Source organism: Tachyglossus aculeatus, chromosome 1 (genome assembly GCF_015852505.1).
Source record: "Tachyglossus aculeatus isolate mTacAcu1 chromosome 1, mTacAcu1.pri, whole genome shotgun sequence".
In the NCBI taxonomy this organism is placed as follows: Eukaryota; Metazoa; Chordata; class Mammalia; order Monotremata; family Tachyglossidae; genus Tachyglossus; species Tachyglossus aculeatus.
In genome coordinates this window covers 132,662,854-132,677,476 of record NC_052066.1, presented here as the reverse complement: position 1 = coordinate 132,677,476, position 14,623 = coordinate 132,662,854, and the positions used below count along the sequence as shown (strand labels likewise).

The window sequence follows — 14,623 nt, the reverse complement described above, 5'->3', positions numbered from 1 at the left end:
GTCACATTCCCTGCCCACAACAAGGTTACAGTGACTTAGTGGAAAGAGCACTGGTTTGGAAGTCAGAGGTCATGGGTTCAAATCCCAGCTCTTCCACTTGACATCTGTTTGACTTTGGGCAAGTCCCTCAACTTCTCTGTGCCTCAGTTCCCTCATCTGTAAAATGGGGATTAAGACTGTGAGCCCCACATGGGACAACCTGATCACCTTGTATCCTCCCCAGCACTTAGAACAGCATGGCTCAGTGGAAAGAGCACGGGCTTTGGAGTCAGAGGTCATGGGTTCAAATCCCAGCTCCGCCAACTGTCAGCTGTGTGACTTTGAGCAAGTCACTTAACTTCTCTGTGCCTCACTTACCTCATCTGTAAAATGGGGATGAAAACTATGAGCCCCCTGTGGGACAACCTGATCACCTTGTAACCTCCCTAGCGCTTAGAACAGTGTTTGCACATAGTAAGCACTTAATACCATCATTATTACACGTCTACACGCGCTGCCTCGAATTCCTCAACACCAACTCTCTCCTCGACCCCCTCCAGTCTGGCTTCCGTCCCCTACATTCCATGGAAACTGCCCTCTCAAAGGTCACCAATGACCTCCTGCTTGACAAATCCAACGGCTCATACTCTATCCTAATCCTCCTCGACCTCTCAGCTGCCTTCGACACTGTGGACCACCCCCTTCTACTCAACACGCTATCCGACCTTGGCTTCACAGACTCTGTCCTTTCCTGGTTCTCCTCTTACCTCTCCGGTCGTTCATTCTCAGTCTCTTTTGCAGGCTCCTCCTCCCCCTCCCATCCCCTTACTGTGGGGGTTCCCCAAGGTTCAGTGCTTGGTCCCCTTCTGTTCTCGATCTACACTCACTCCCTTGGTGACCTCATTCGCTCCCACGGCTTCAACTATCATCTCTACGCTGATGACACCCAGACCTACATCTCTGCCCCTGCTCTCTCCCCCTCTCTCCAGGCTCACATCTCCTCCTGCCTTCAGGACAACTTCATCTGGATGTCTGCCCGCGACCTAAAACTCAACATGTTCAAGACTGAACTTCTTGTCTTCCCTCCCAAACCCTGCCCTCTCCCTGACTTTCCCATCTCTGTTGACGGCACTACCATCCTTCCCGTCTCACAAGTCCGCAACCTTGGTGTCATCCTCGACTCCGCTCTCTCATTCACCCCTCACATCCAAGCCGTCACCAAAACCTGCCGGTCTCAGCTCCGCAACATTGCCAAGATCCGCCCTTTCCTCTCCATCCAAACTGCTACCCTTCTCGTTCAAGCTCTCATCCTATCCCGCCTGGACTACTGCATCAGCCTTCTCTCTGATCTCCCATCCTCATATCTCTCCCCACTTCAATCCATACTTCAGGCTGCTGCCCAGATTGTCTTTGTCCAGAAACGCTCTGGGCACGTTACTCCGCTCCTCAAAAATCTCCAGTGGCTACCAATCAATCTGCGCATCAGGCAGAAACTCCTCACCCTCGGTTTCAAGGCTCTCCATCACCTCGCTCCCTCCTACCTCACCTCCCTTCTCTCCTTCTACAGCCCACCCCGCACCCTCTGCTCCTCCGCCGCTAGTCTCCTCACCGTGCCTCATTCTTGCCTGTCCCGCCATCGACCCCCAGCCCACGTCATCCCCCAGGCCTGGAATGCCCTCCCTCTGCCCATCTGCCAAGCTAGCTCTCTTCCTCCCTTCAAGGCCCTACTGAGAGCTCACCTCCTCCAGGAGGCCTTCCCAGGCTGAGCCCCTTCCTTCCTCTCCCCCTCATCCCCCTCTCCATCCCCCGCATCTTACCTCCTTCCCTTCCCCACAGCACCTGTATATATGTATATATGTTTGTACATATTTATTACTCTATTTATTTATTTATTTTACTTGTACATATCTATTCTATTTATTTTATTTTGATTAATATGTTTGGTTTTATTCTCTGTCTCCCCCTTTTAGACTGTGAACCCACTGTTGGGTAGGGACTGTCTCTATATGTTGCTAACTTGTACTTCCCAAGTGCTTAGTACAGTGCTCTGCACACAGTAAGCACTCAATAAATACGATTGACTGATTGATTGCTTAACAAATGTCATCATCATTATTAGAGAAGCAGAGTGGCTCAGTGGAAAAGAGCACAGGCTTGGGAGTCAGAGGTCATAGGTTCAAACCCCACTCTGCCAATTGTCAGCTGTGTGACCTTAGGCAAGTCATGTAGCTTCTCTGTGCCTCAGTTCCCTCATTTGTAAAATGGGGATTAAGACTGTGAGCCCCATGTGGGAAAACCTCATCACTTTGTATCCTCCCCAGCGCTCTGAACAGTGCTTTACATACAGTAAGCACTTAACAAATGCCATCATTATTATTATTATTATTATTATTATTATTACAGCCTAGATGGGGGGAGACAGCAATACAAATGCATAAAATAAAATTACAGATATGTACATAAGTGCTGTGGGGCTGGGAGAGGGGAAGAGCGAAGGGAGCAAGTCAGGCAGTAGGAGATGAGGAAACGAGGGGCTTAGTCTGGGAAGCCCACTTGGAGGAGAAGTATCTTCAATAAGGCTTTGAAGGGGAGGAGAGTTATTACCTGTAGGATACAGGAGGGAGGGTGTTCCAGGCCAGAGGCAGGATGTGGACTTAGGGTTGTCGGAGAGACAGGTGAAATTGATCACAGTGAAAAGGTTAACAATAGAGGAGCAAAGTGTGTGGGTTGGGTTGTAGGAGGAGAGAAGCAAGGTGAGGTAGGAGGGGGCAAGGTGGTAGACTGCTTTAAAGCCAGTGGAGAGGAGTTTTTGTTTGACAAGGAGTTGGCTGGGCAACCACTGGTATTTTTTTGAGGATTAGGGTGACATGTCCTGAACGTTTTTGTAGAAAAATGATCCAGACAGCATAGTGAAGTATGGACTGGAGTGGGGAGAGGTAGGAGGCCGGAAGGTCAGCAAGGAGGCTGACGCAATAATCCCAGTGGGATAGGATGAGTAACTGTATTAACGTGGTAGCAGTTTGGATGGAGAGAAAAGGGTGGTTTTCAGTGATGCTGGGAAGATGGGACCAACAGAATTTAGTGATTGACTGAATATGTGAATTGGATGAGAGAGGAGTCAAGGATAACGCCAAGGCTATGGACAGGTGAGACAAGAAGGATAGTGATGCCGTCTACTGTGATGGGGAAAGTCTCAGGAAGGACAGGGTTTGGGGAGGAAGATAAGGAGCTCTGTTTTGGACATGTTAAGTTTGAGGTGAAGGGAGGACATCCAAGTAGTGATGTCTTTAAGGCAGGAGATGCGAGACTAGAGAGAGGGAGAGAGATCAGGGCCAGAGATGTAGATTTGGGTATCATCCTTTTAGAGTTGGTAGTTGAAGCCTTAGGAGTGAATGAGTTCTCAAGGTAGTGGGTGTACAGGGGGAATAGAACGAGGAACATCCACAGTTATGGGGTGGGAGGCCAAGGAAGAGCCCGTAATAGAGACTGAGAACGAATGGCCAGAAAGATAAGAGGAAAACCAGGAGAGGAGAGAATCAGTGAAGCCAAGGTTGGACAACATTTTGAGGAGAATGGGGTGGTCCACAGTAACAAAGGCATTTCAGAGGTCTAGGAGGATTAGGATGGAGTAGCGGTCACTGAATTTGGCAAAAAGGAGATCATTGATGACCTTTGAGAGGGCAGTTTCTGTGGAGTGAAGGGGAAAGAAGCCAGATTGGAGGGGGTCAAGGAGATAACTGGAGGAGAGGAATTTGAGACAGTAGGTTTAGACAACTCACTCAAGGAGTTTGGAGAAAATTGGTAGGCGTCAGAAGGATCTGGGTTCTAATCCTGGCTCTGACACTTGTCGGATAATGCCACACTGAGAAGCAGCGTAGCTCAGTGGAAAGAGCACGGGCTTTGGATTCAGAGGTCATGGGTTCAAATTCCAACTCCGCCAATTGTCAGCTGGGTGACTTTGGGCAAGTCACTTAACTTCTCTGTGCCTCAGTTACCTCATCTGTAAAATGGGGATTAAGACTGTGAGCACCCTGGGGGACAACCTGATCACCTTGTAACCTCCCCAGCACTTAGAACAGTGCTTTACACATAGTAAGCACTTAATAAATGCCATTATTATTATTGTTATTATTATTACTACTACTTATAGATGAGAGAAAATGAAGATAGTGGTGTTGGCAACTGTGATAGGAAAGTTCAGTGGGGAAAATTTTGGAAGGAAAATAAGTTCAATTTAGGATATATTGAGCTTGAAGTGGTAGTAGGACATCTATATAAGGATGTTCATGAGGCAGGAGGATATGCAAACTAGAAGATTAGAAAAGAGGCCAGGGATAACAAGATAGGTTTTTGGCATCATCTGCACAGACACGGTAACTAAAGCAATAGGAGGGCATGAGTTCCTCAAGGGGGTGAATGTTAATTCAGAAAAGGGGAACCAGATCTGGAGGAATCCAGACAGTTTGGGAATTGGGGAAAGGCAGAGGATGACCCAATGAACAAGACTGAGAAGGGCTGCCTGGAAAGGAAAGAGAACCAGGAAAGGACTGTGTTAGAAAAAGGCCCTGTTCTGTAACTTATGACACGCTCAGGCGTTTCTTTTATGCCTTGAAAAGCATGAGCACAGCTTCCTCCAAGATTCATTCACTGTTGATTGTTTAATCTCATTTCAATAAAGAATGTGGTAAGAGGGATTTACTTACCTATAATGCTCAGCTCAAAGGAAAAGTACGGCATTACAGCAATAGTGACTATTGCTGCAAGTTGTACGTGTCAGGGTTTCGCTGTAAACTGATGCAAGGTATCAAGCAATAAACCGCTGCATCCCTGAGTTGCATGCATCATGGCATGGTTGTCATCTAGCTAGGACTAAGCATAAAATGGGCACATAAAACATCTCTGCCCTTAATACAGGTATATAGTAGATATATATATATATAGTACTATAGTATATAGTATAGTATATATGTATACATACACATGCATTATATACTATATATGTACATATATAGTAAACTATAGTGAATGAATAATTATGGTAACTGTTAGCCTTTATTATGTACTAAGCACTGCGGTAGATACAAGATAATCAGGTTGGACACAGTCAACCTGTTACCCACCTCCTGCCCTTTGCCTTGAATGCCTTTGCCCTTCAAAACCGACAGACACCCCCCACCAACTCTCCCCACCTTCAAACATTAGCTCCAGGAGACCTTTTCCAACTAAGCCCTCATTTCTCCTACTCCCTCCTGCTTCTGTGTTGCCTGTGTACTTAGATCTGCACCCTTTAAGCACTTGATATTCATCTCACCCTCAGCTCCACTGCACTTATGTATATATCCTATATCTATTCATTTATATTAATGTTTCCCCCTCTAAACTGTTAAGTCCTGGAGGGCAGGGAACATGTTTACCAACTTCTTGTATTGTACTCTCCTAAGCACTTGGTACAGAGCTTTACACACAGTAAGTGCTCAATAAATAACACTGATCAATTGATGAGAAACAGGAATATTCTTGGAACATTGATTTCAGTTTACATTAAGAACTAGTAGCATATCAGTGATATTAAGATTTACAGAAAATTAAGAGATTGTTTCAATCCCTAAAGACCACTCAGTCAAGTTAAACAGTATAAGAACAGTAATTTAATTTAGTTTACTGTAAAAACTAGGTTTTAGTTCTTTCTAAAAGGTTCCAAGTTCATTTTAACTGCCTAAGATTCTTTTCCTATCCCCTTCTTCCAAAGTTTCCCAAAGAACAGCACTCAATCTAAAATTCCAAGAGGCAGCATGATTATCTTTATTGTGATTATCCAGTAAAATCTTCAATTGTCTAATTTTCTAATTTCTAATTTGCTGCTAAAAAGCAGCAAATAAGGATTTTGATCATTTTAAAAGGAATAAAAGACAATGTATTTCTGGAGTTATGTTCTTAAAACATGAGTCTCAAAAAATGAGAAAAGGAAGCAGAGACACAAAAGTATGGAAACGATTTATTTTTGTGGGGTTATATTAGGATGGCCAGTCATCCAGTTTATAACTGGATAGTCTTGTAGTCAGAAAGTCTCTCCTTTGCCAAGTAAGGCTACAGCACTAGATACCCTTTTGTACCATATCCTTTATTTTTTTCCAGAGTCCAGCCTCCTGCCACCAAACTCTAGCTCAGTAATATGTCTATGTTCATACTGTCCTGGAAGGAGAAATCAAGGACTCTGAAAAAATTGGAGGGGGGAGGGGAGGAAACTAAGATAGAATAAAGGGAAGACGAGGGAGTCCCCCACAGAGAAATGGTCTAGATTCAGATGGTTTCAGGCACATTTCTGCAAAGTGGGCACATATAGCATCATTACAGTGAGAAGCAGCATAGCCCAGTGGCAACAGCAAGGGAGTCAGGGGACCTGGGTTCTAATCCAGGCTCTGCTACTTGCTTGCTACTTGCCCTTAGGCAAACCACTTAACTTCTCTGTGCCTCAGTTTTCTTACCTGTAAAATGGGAATTAAATCCTACTCCTTCCTACTTGGACTGTGAGCCCAAAATGGTACAGGAACTTTGTCTGACCTGATTAGACTGTATTTATCCCAGCATTTGGTATAGTGTTTGGCACATAGTAAGTGCTTAATAACATAATTACTTTTATATTCATTATGTGCCCAGCAAGACATATGACATCACACAAGTCTCCTTCCTGGTATCTATGAAAACTGTCTGACTGTCCCATAATTATATAGGAAAACATTATTCTTTAGTGGTGATAGGGCAGGCAGAGAAATTCCCTTTTTCTAAATTTATTTTCTAGCCTTTGGTATCTACTGGTTTCCCAGAAAGAAAATGTGTTTTTTCTATACTCTGTAAAACATTTTTGCTAACATTACTGTTATTTTCTAACAATGTTTAACCACAATCTGATACCTGAAACCTTTTGGTAGTCAACCCTACTGCAGGAATTTCAGCAATAATATTTAGCATTTTTCCGTTTGAAAAATAAAAGCAGCCACGGCAGAGGTGAAGCTAACATCAGCTTTCAGAAATGTATTCAGTATTTCTGTCCACTTCCTAGACATGATGTGAGTCACCTACAGAATATGGACTTCATTAAGAGTTACTTGGCCTCTGCTCATTCTTTAGGGGCCAATGTCAAAATACAATTACAGAAATAAGATATCAAGTTATTTAAAATGAGTGGATATTTTCATACAGTACTTTAAGAGGAAACTGAGGATTCATTTCCAGAACTTGTCTCTCAAATGCAAGCTAATTTAAGATTATATGAACTTAAATGACACAAGAAAACAAATCAACATCCAAAGGCATGATACAAGAAGGTTTGATAGACTAAATGACAGACTAAAATTGCAAGAGCTGTACATTTTATTTGCTGTCATCAATTTGCTGTATGCTTTTTTATGAAACTCACTTAATCTTTTTGTTCTAGTTCCTCATTTACTTTACTATTAAGTAAATTTAAAAAAATAAAAAATAAGTTAAAAAAGGACAATAAAAACAAATCTATTAAATTAAAGTGATTTTTTTCTAGGGTCATGATGAATAATTTCCCCTAGCAATTGTAATGCAGATTAAATATCCCTAACTTGTAGTTTTTCTCCAAATACCACTAAAATAATTTATTTGTTGTCAGTGACAATTACTATTTGCAGAGCTAATATTTCAGCTGACACAGAAATTGTGCCTCACAATAAGCTTAACATGCTACACTATCATTTAAAAATTGCCTCAGAAGTGGAAAGACAACACAAAGAAGGATTTTTTTTTTTTTAATGGGAGCCAAATCCACTCAAGATGTGAACTCTCTCACCAATGACCTCCCTTGGTTGGAACTTTTCAGAATGTGTGTGGCATTAAACAGTGGCATTAAGCAGTACAAATCTACAAAGGACATGCACAAAAATAAGTAAAATGTATCTTCCCTTACAAAATATAACTGGCAGTTAATCTCCCCAACATGAGGCAGAACCAGCAATCAATTGTACCTCCTGTCCATCCATATGAATTAACAGCGTTACTTGAAAAAAGCAATTATTCACCCAAAGATTATTGCATTTCTTAATATATAGGGTATGGAATTATTTAAGTGTGAGTAGTTTCAATTTGGCAAAAAATATGTACAAAGAATACTTTTATTAACAATATCTCATGTTCTATTTAAAAGCAGCGTGGTTCAGGAAAAACAGTGTGGTGCAGTGGAAAGAGCACGGGCTTGGGAGCCAGAGGTTATAGGTTCTAATCATGACTCTGCCACTTGTCAGCTGTGTGACTTTGGGCAAGTCACTTAACTTCTCTGTGCTTCAGTTACCTCATCTGTAAAATGGGGATTAAGACTGTGAGCCCCATGTGGGACAACCTGATCACCTTGTATCCCCCACAGCGCTTAGAACAGTGCTTCGCACATAGTAAGTGCTTAACAAATGCTATTATTATTATTTTGAAGACTATGGCAACAGTAATTCAAAATAAGGTGTTCACAAAACACATTGAAAACTAATTTTGAAGCAACATGCCATACAAGACTACATATTTCTTCCTTACTGCTGAAGTGCTGAATTACCTTTTTCAGTCTTAATTCATAACAGCCTATAAACAAGCCCTCAAAACACTTACTCTGAGCAGGAGTGATATATTTTCAATCAACGCTACTATCTCCCCAGGTTATGGTTTCATTTATGCCTCAGAGTGTTGGCTAGTCCTAGTTGCCTATATTAATCTTTGGTTTTAAATCATGAGTACTACTCTATTGGATGTTTGTCAGTTTGTGATCACATCTCCTTTAGACTGTAAGAGCCTTGAGTGACAGTTACTACATCTTTTACTTCTAAGGTATATTTTCAAGCCCTTTAGTACAGGGCTCTGTGCACAAATGGTGTCCAATAAATCCTGTTGCTGCTACTGATGGCGATGGATAAGAGGAATGTCAAGGGTGTGAAAGGTTGTCAACCCAAGGAGAGGATGGTTAATAACTCACTGCTGAAAGATCATTTTCGGTACAGAATGTGCCTGGTACATTGTTATGATGTACCCTCCCAAGAGCTCTGCACACAGTAAGTGTTCAATAAATATGATTGATTTGCTAAGATTCACAGAGGTAATCCTTTGGGGTAGTCCAATCATCATTCATTCATTCAATCATTTTATTGAGGGCTTACTGTGTGCAGAGCACTGTAGTAAGCACTTGGAAAGTACTATTCAGCAATAGAGACAATCCCTGCCCAAAATGGGCTTACAGTCTAGAAAGAGGAGACAGACATCAAAACAAGTAAACAGGCATCAATATAAATAAATAAAATTAAAGATATGTACATATATACATAAGGGCTGTGGGGTTGGGGGGAAGCAAAGGGAGCAAGTTGAGGTGACACAGAAGGGAGAGGAAGCTGAGGAAAAGGGGGCTTAGTCTGAGAAGGCTTCTTAGAGGAGGTGCACCTTTATTAGAGCTTTGAAGCGGGGAAGAGTGATTATTTGGCAGATTTGAGGAGGTAGGATGTGGGCCAGGGGTCGGCAGCGAGACAGGCAAGATCAAGGAACAGTGAAAAGGTTAGCACCAGAGGAACGGAGTGTGCAGAATGGGATGTAGAAGGATAGAAGGGAAGCAACATAAGAAGGGGTAAGGTGATGGAGAGCTTTGAAGCCAATAGTGAGGAGTTTTTGTTTGATACAGAGGTTGACAGGCAACCACTGGAGATTTTTGAGGAGGGGGATAATATGCCCTGAACGCTTTTGTAGAAAGATAATCTGGGCAGCAGAGTGAAGTATGGACTGAAGTGGAGAGAGGCAAGTGGATGGGAGGTAAGATAGGAGGCTGATGCAGTAATCCAGTCAGGATGGGATGAGTGATTGTTCTTAACTTTCCGGTCGTTCATTCTCAGTCTCTTTTGCAGGCTCCTCCTCCCCCTCCCATCCCCTTACTGTGGGGGTTCTCCAAGGTTCAGTTATCGGTCCCCTTCTGTTCTCGATCCACACTCACTCCCTTGGTGACCTCATTCACTCCCACGGCTTCAACTATCATCTCTATGCTGATGACACCCAAATCTACATCTCTGCCCCTGCTCTCGCCCCCTCCCTCCAGGCTCGCATCTCCTCCTGCCTTCAGGACATCTCCATCTGGATGTCTGCCCGCCACCTAAAACTCAACATGTCCAAGACTGAACTCATTGCCTTCCCTCCCAAACCCTGCCCTCTCCTTGACTTTCCCATCACCGTTGATGGCACTACCATCCTTCCCGTCTCACAAGCCCGCAAACTTGGTGTCATCCTCGACTCCGCTCTCTCATTCACCCCTCACATCCAAGCTGTCACCAAAACCTGCTGGTCTCAGCTCCGCAACATTGCCAAGATCCGCCCTTTCCTCTCCATCCAAACCACTACCCTGCTCGTTCAAGCTCTCATCCTATCCCGTCTGGACTACTGCATCAGCCTTCTCTCTGATCTCCCATCCTTGTGTCTCTCCCCACTTCAATCCATACTTTATGCTGCTGCCCGGATTGTCTTTGTCCAGAGACGCTCTGGGCATGTTACTCCCCTCCTCAAAAATCTCCAGTGGCTACCAATCAATCTGCTCATCAGGCAGAAACTCCTCACCCTCGGCTTCAAGGCTGTCCATCACCTTGCCCCCCCCACCTCACCTCCCTTCTCTCCTTCTACAGCCCAGCCCGCACCCTCTGCTCCTCTGCCACTAATCTCCTCACCGTGCCCCGTTCTCGCCTGTCCCGCCGTCGACCCCCGGTCCACGTCATCCCCCTGGCCTGGAATGCCCTCCCTCCCCACATCCGCCAAGCTAGCTCTCTTCTTCCCTTCAAGGCCCTACTGAGAGCTCACCTCCTCCAGAAGGCCTTCCCAGACTGAGCCCCCTCCTTCCTCTCCCCCTCCTTGCCCTCTCCATCCCCGTCTTAGCTCCTTCCCTTCCCCACAGCACCTGTATATATGTATATATGTTTGTACATATTTATTACTCTATTTATTTTACTTGTACATATCTATTCTATTTATTTTATTTTGTTAATATGTTTGGTTTTGTTATCTGTCTCCCCCTTCTAGACTGTGAGCCCACTGTTGGGTAGGGACTGTCTCTATATGTTGCCAACTTGTACTTCCCAAGTGCTTAGTACAGTGCTCTGCACACAGTAAGCGTTCAATAAATGTGATTGATTGATTGATTGATTAATATGGTAGTGGTTTGGAAGGAGAGGAAAGGCTGGATCTTGGTGATGTGAAGGTGAGACCAACAGGATTTGGTGACAGACTGGATATGTGGGGTTAATGAGAGCAAAGACAAGGATGACACCAAGGCTGAAGGCTTGTGAGACGGGAAGGATGGTTGTGCCATTAACAGTGACAGCAAAGTCAGGGAGAGGGAAGGGTTTGTAAGGGAAGATAAGGAGCCCTGTCTTGGACATGTTGAGTTTTAGGCGGTGGGAGGACATTCAAGTACAGATGTCCTGAAGGAAGAAAGAGATGTGAGCCTGGAGGGAGGGAGAGTGAACAGGGGAGGAGATATAGATTTGGGTGTCATCCAGACAGAGATGATAGTTGAAGCCGTGGGAGCGAATGAGTTCTCCAAGGGAGTGAGTGTAGATGGCGAATAGTCGGGGACCAAGAACTGAACCTTGAGGGACTTCTAGAGTTAGGGATGGGAGTGCCTGTCTTCTAGACTGTGAGCCCATTGTTGGGTAGAGACCATCTCTATATGTTGCCAATATGTACTTCCCAACTGCTTAGTACAGTGCTCTGCACACAGTAAGTGCTTAATAAATACGACTGAATGAATGAATGAGTGGGAGGAGGAGCCTGCGAAGAAGAATGAGAATGAATGGCCAGAGAGATGAGTTCAACACCAAACATGGGAGACCAGCAGAGGAGAGATGCATTTAACAAGCTACTTAGCCTCTACTTAGCCTATTACTCTAGAGGGAGAGAGATCTAGCTAAGAAGAAAAATGCCTACAATGTCTACAGCCAGCAGTATCAAATAGAATGAAGAAATTGGAAATTAAGAACTCTAAAAAACAAGAGAGACAGAGAGAAACCTGGACAGATGATGATTTGTTCCATTAAATTTCACTGAAGCCCACGTGCTGCTTAGGATTTTGACAGTAGACAAATTATTATGTTGTAGGTATATTCTCCAATAAGCACTAGCTTCTACAATTACCCTGATGCTGATTAAGATACTATTCACTGTACCAGATGCTCACAGTCATTATTTTAATTTAGCGCTTCTACTAGGCAAAGTAATCTAAAACATGGAAACAGCAAATATGAATCAAAGTAAACTTTAACTAATCAGGCTCACAGATGGGTAAATCTGGGTTTTTGTTAATTCCGCCTTCTGCTTTTTTCCCCCTGGAAAATAGTGGAAACATAATGAGGATAGGCTGGTGTTGAGGTCTCAATATATTATTATTATTATGGTATTTGTTAAGCATTTACCATGTGTCAAACAGTACTTTAAGCACTGAGGTAAAAACAAGTCAATCCGGTCAGACACAGCCCTAGTTCTACATGGGGCTCACACTCTAAGGCATACAGTTTCTTGACCTGCCAGATCTCTCACAAAGTATGCAAGCAGGCACAGAGGAATTTGGTTGGAGAGTATGGATGGCACAAATCATCACCTCTACTGCAAAAACAACTGAGCTATGCCTCGTAAGCAGCAGAATATACTTCCCTCTGCTTCCTCCCACCCCCAGCTCATCTCACAGCACTAAACTAAGTCCTATGAAAGATAAATCCTCAGTCTCATCTCTTTCCTGAAGAAAGACCCAGACATTAATCAGCGTGATCAGTTTCTAAGTAGTGCCTCACTCCTAATGGCCAAGGACCAGAAAACATGCCCCATTATATATTCAAGGACACAGTATGCAAGAATGCTCTCTCAATGACTTGCAATCTCACCATCAGCAGTGACATCTTTGAACAAAAAGATAGCTCTATGTGATTTTAAAGATGCCAGCTAACTTTATATGATGCTGCTTCAGTCTTAAAACGTTACTTTACTGTATTTTCCAGAAATAGAGAAGCAGTTTGGCCTAGTGGAAAGAGCTTGGCCCCAGGAGTTGTAGGACCTGGATTCTAATCCTGCTGCCACCACGTCTGCTGTGTGACCTTGGGCAAATTGCTTAACTTCTCTGTGCCTCTTACCTCATCAGTAAAATGAGGATTAAAGCTGTGAGCCCCATATAGGACCTGGACTGAATCTAACCTGATTATCTTGCATCTACCCTCAACACTTAGTCCAGTGCCTGGCACATAGTAAGTGCTTATCAAATACCAAAAAATATATATGTATATACACACACACACATATATATATATATATATAGTCATTCATTCAATCGTATACACACACACACACACACACACACACACAGAAGGTACAATACAGTCAGCACATCACAGCAAAATGTCTCCATGGCCATAAATTTACAGAATAATCCAAGAATTTTACAGTTCAAATTTTTATACAATCAATGGTTTTACTCTGCTTACAGTATAAGGAGCACTTAGGGAATAAATCAATCATCATGGAATAAGGTGCATTTATTTTTGGACTCTAAACTATTCCAGTAGACTATAAATTCCTTGTTGGCAGAGACTGTGTCTACCAACTCTATTGTACTCTACCAAGTGCTTTAGTATAGTGCTCTGCACACAATAAAAGCTCAATAAATAATACTGACTGATTGATTCTGGTACTCACAGGTATTGAGCTGCTGCAGCTCCTGAAAGAGACAGAATCACAGAAGGAGCATTCACCCTCTAGCAAGAACCACAGCTATGAAGTAAAGGAACTTCACTGCACTCTGACTGGTTTTGCATCCTTTTCTGGCCAGCTGTACTTTCAACTATATTTTTTGAAGGAACAATTCAAAACCTAGAGGGAGTTTGACTTTCACACATTTTGCAGGACATGGAAATTAGTAGGCTATCTACTCCCAAAATAGATCCCAACTAATTTTAGATCCAAGTGGTGTAAAATGTCAGAGCTGCCAAGTAACTGGCTACCTGAATATTAATTTGTGGCAAGGAAATGTAATCTTACACCTTACATATCCCCTGAGCCTGAGGACGGCTAGCAGGCTTGAACTCTAATCCACAAATTAGGTGGGTGAATTACTGGTCACATAATTCTTAAATGAACTACAGGACTATTTCTACAGTGTAGGAAGATATAAGCAAGAATTTTTTAAAAAAGATAAACTCATAGGTTGCAATGAGTGATTTGTAGCAGGCAAGAGGGTATTTAAAATGGCCACTATGCATGGCAGAGTAGCCTAAAAATTCCAAAAGAATATACCAAAAGTGCATCTGGCATACAGACATTTTATTCAATTTAGAGAAAAAATTGAATACAGTAACATGGCTTAATTCAGTACTGTCTTTGTGAACATTGTTTCATTTATTTAAATATTCCTCTGCCTTCCGGCATTCTCTGTGTGAAATACTTTCACCCACTAGAGAAAAATCAAGGCTTTGTCAGGTCCACACCCTTTAACAATTCTCTCCAAGAAACATTTCAGGCATGTAACAGGGCTTTCATAGCTGACATTTACAAAACTCTATTCTTTCACCTCCCATAAATCTGAAGTCACACTGAAAGTGTCCACATTCAAAGATCCATGAAAGGGAAATAA

General features: G+C 43.0%; 1 protein-coding gene across 20 annotated transcripts in view; it reads right to left on the bottom strand.

Moving 5' to 3' along the window:
- DST (dystonin) overlaps window positions 1-14,623 on the bottom strand; it is a 520,502-nt gene that overhangs the window by 392,338 nt on the left and 113,541 nt on the right. The gene's annotated exons all lie outside the window — the stretch shown is intronic.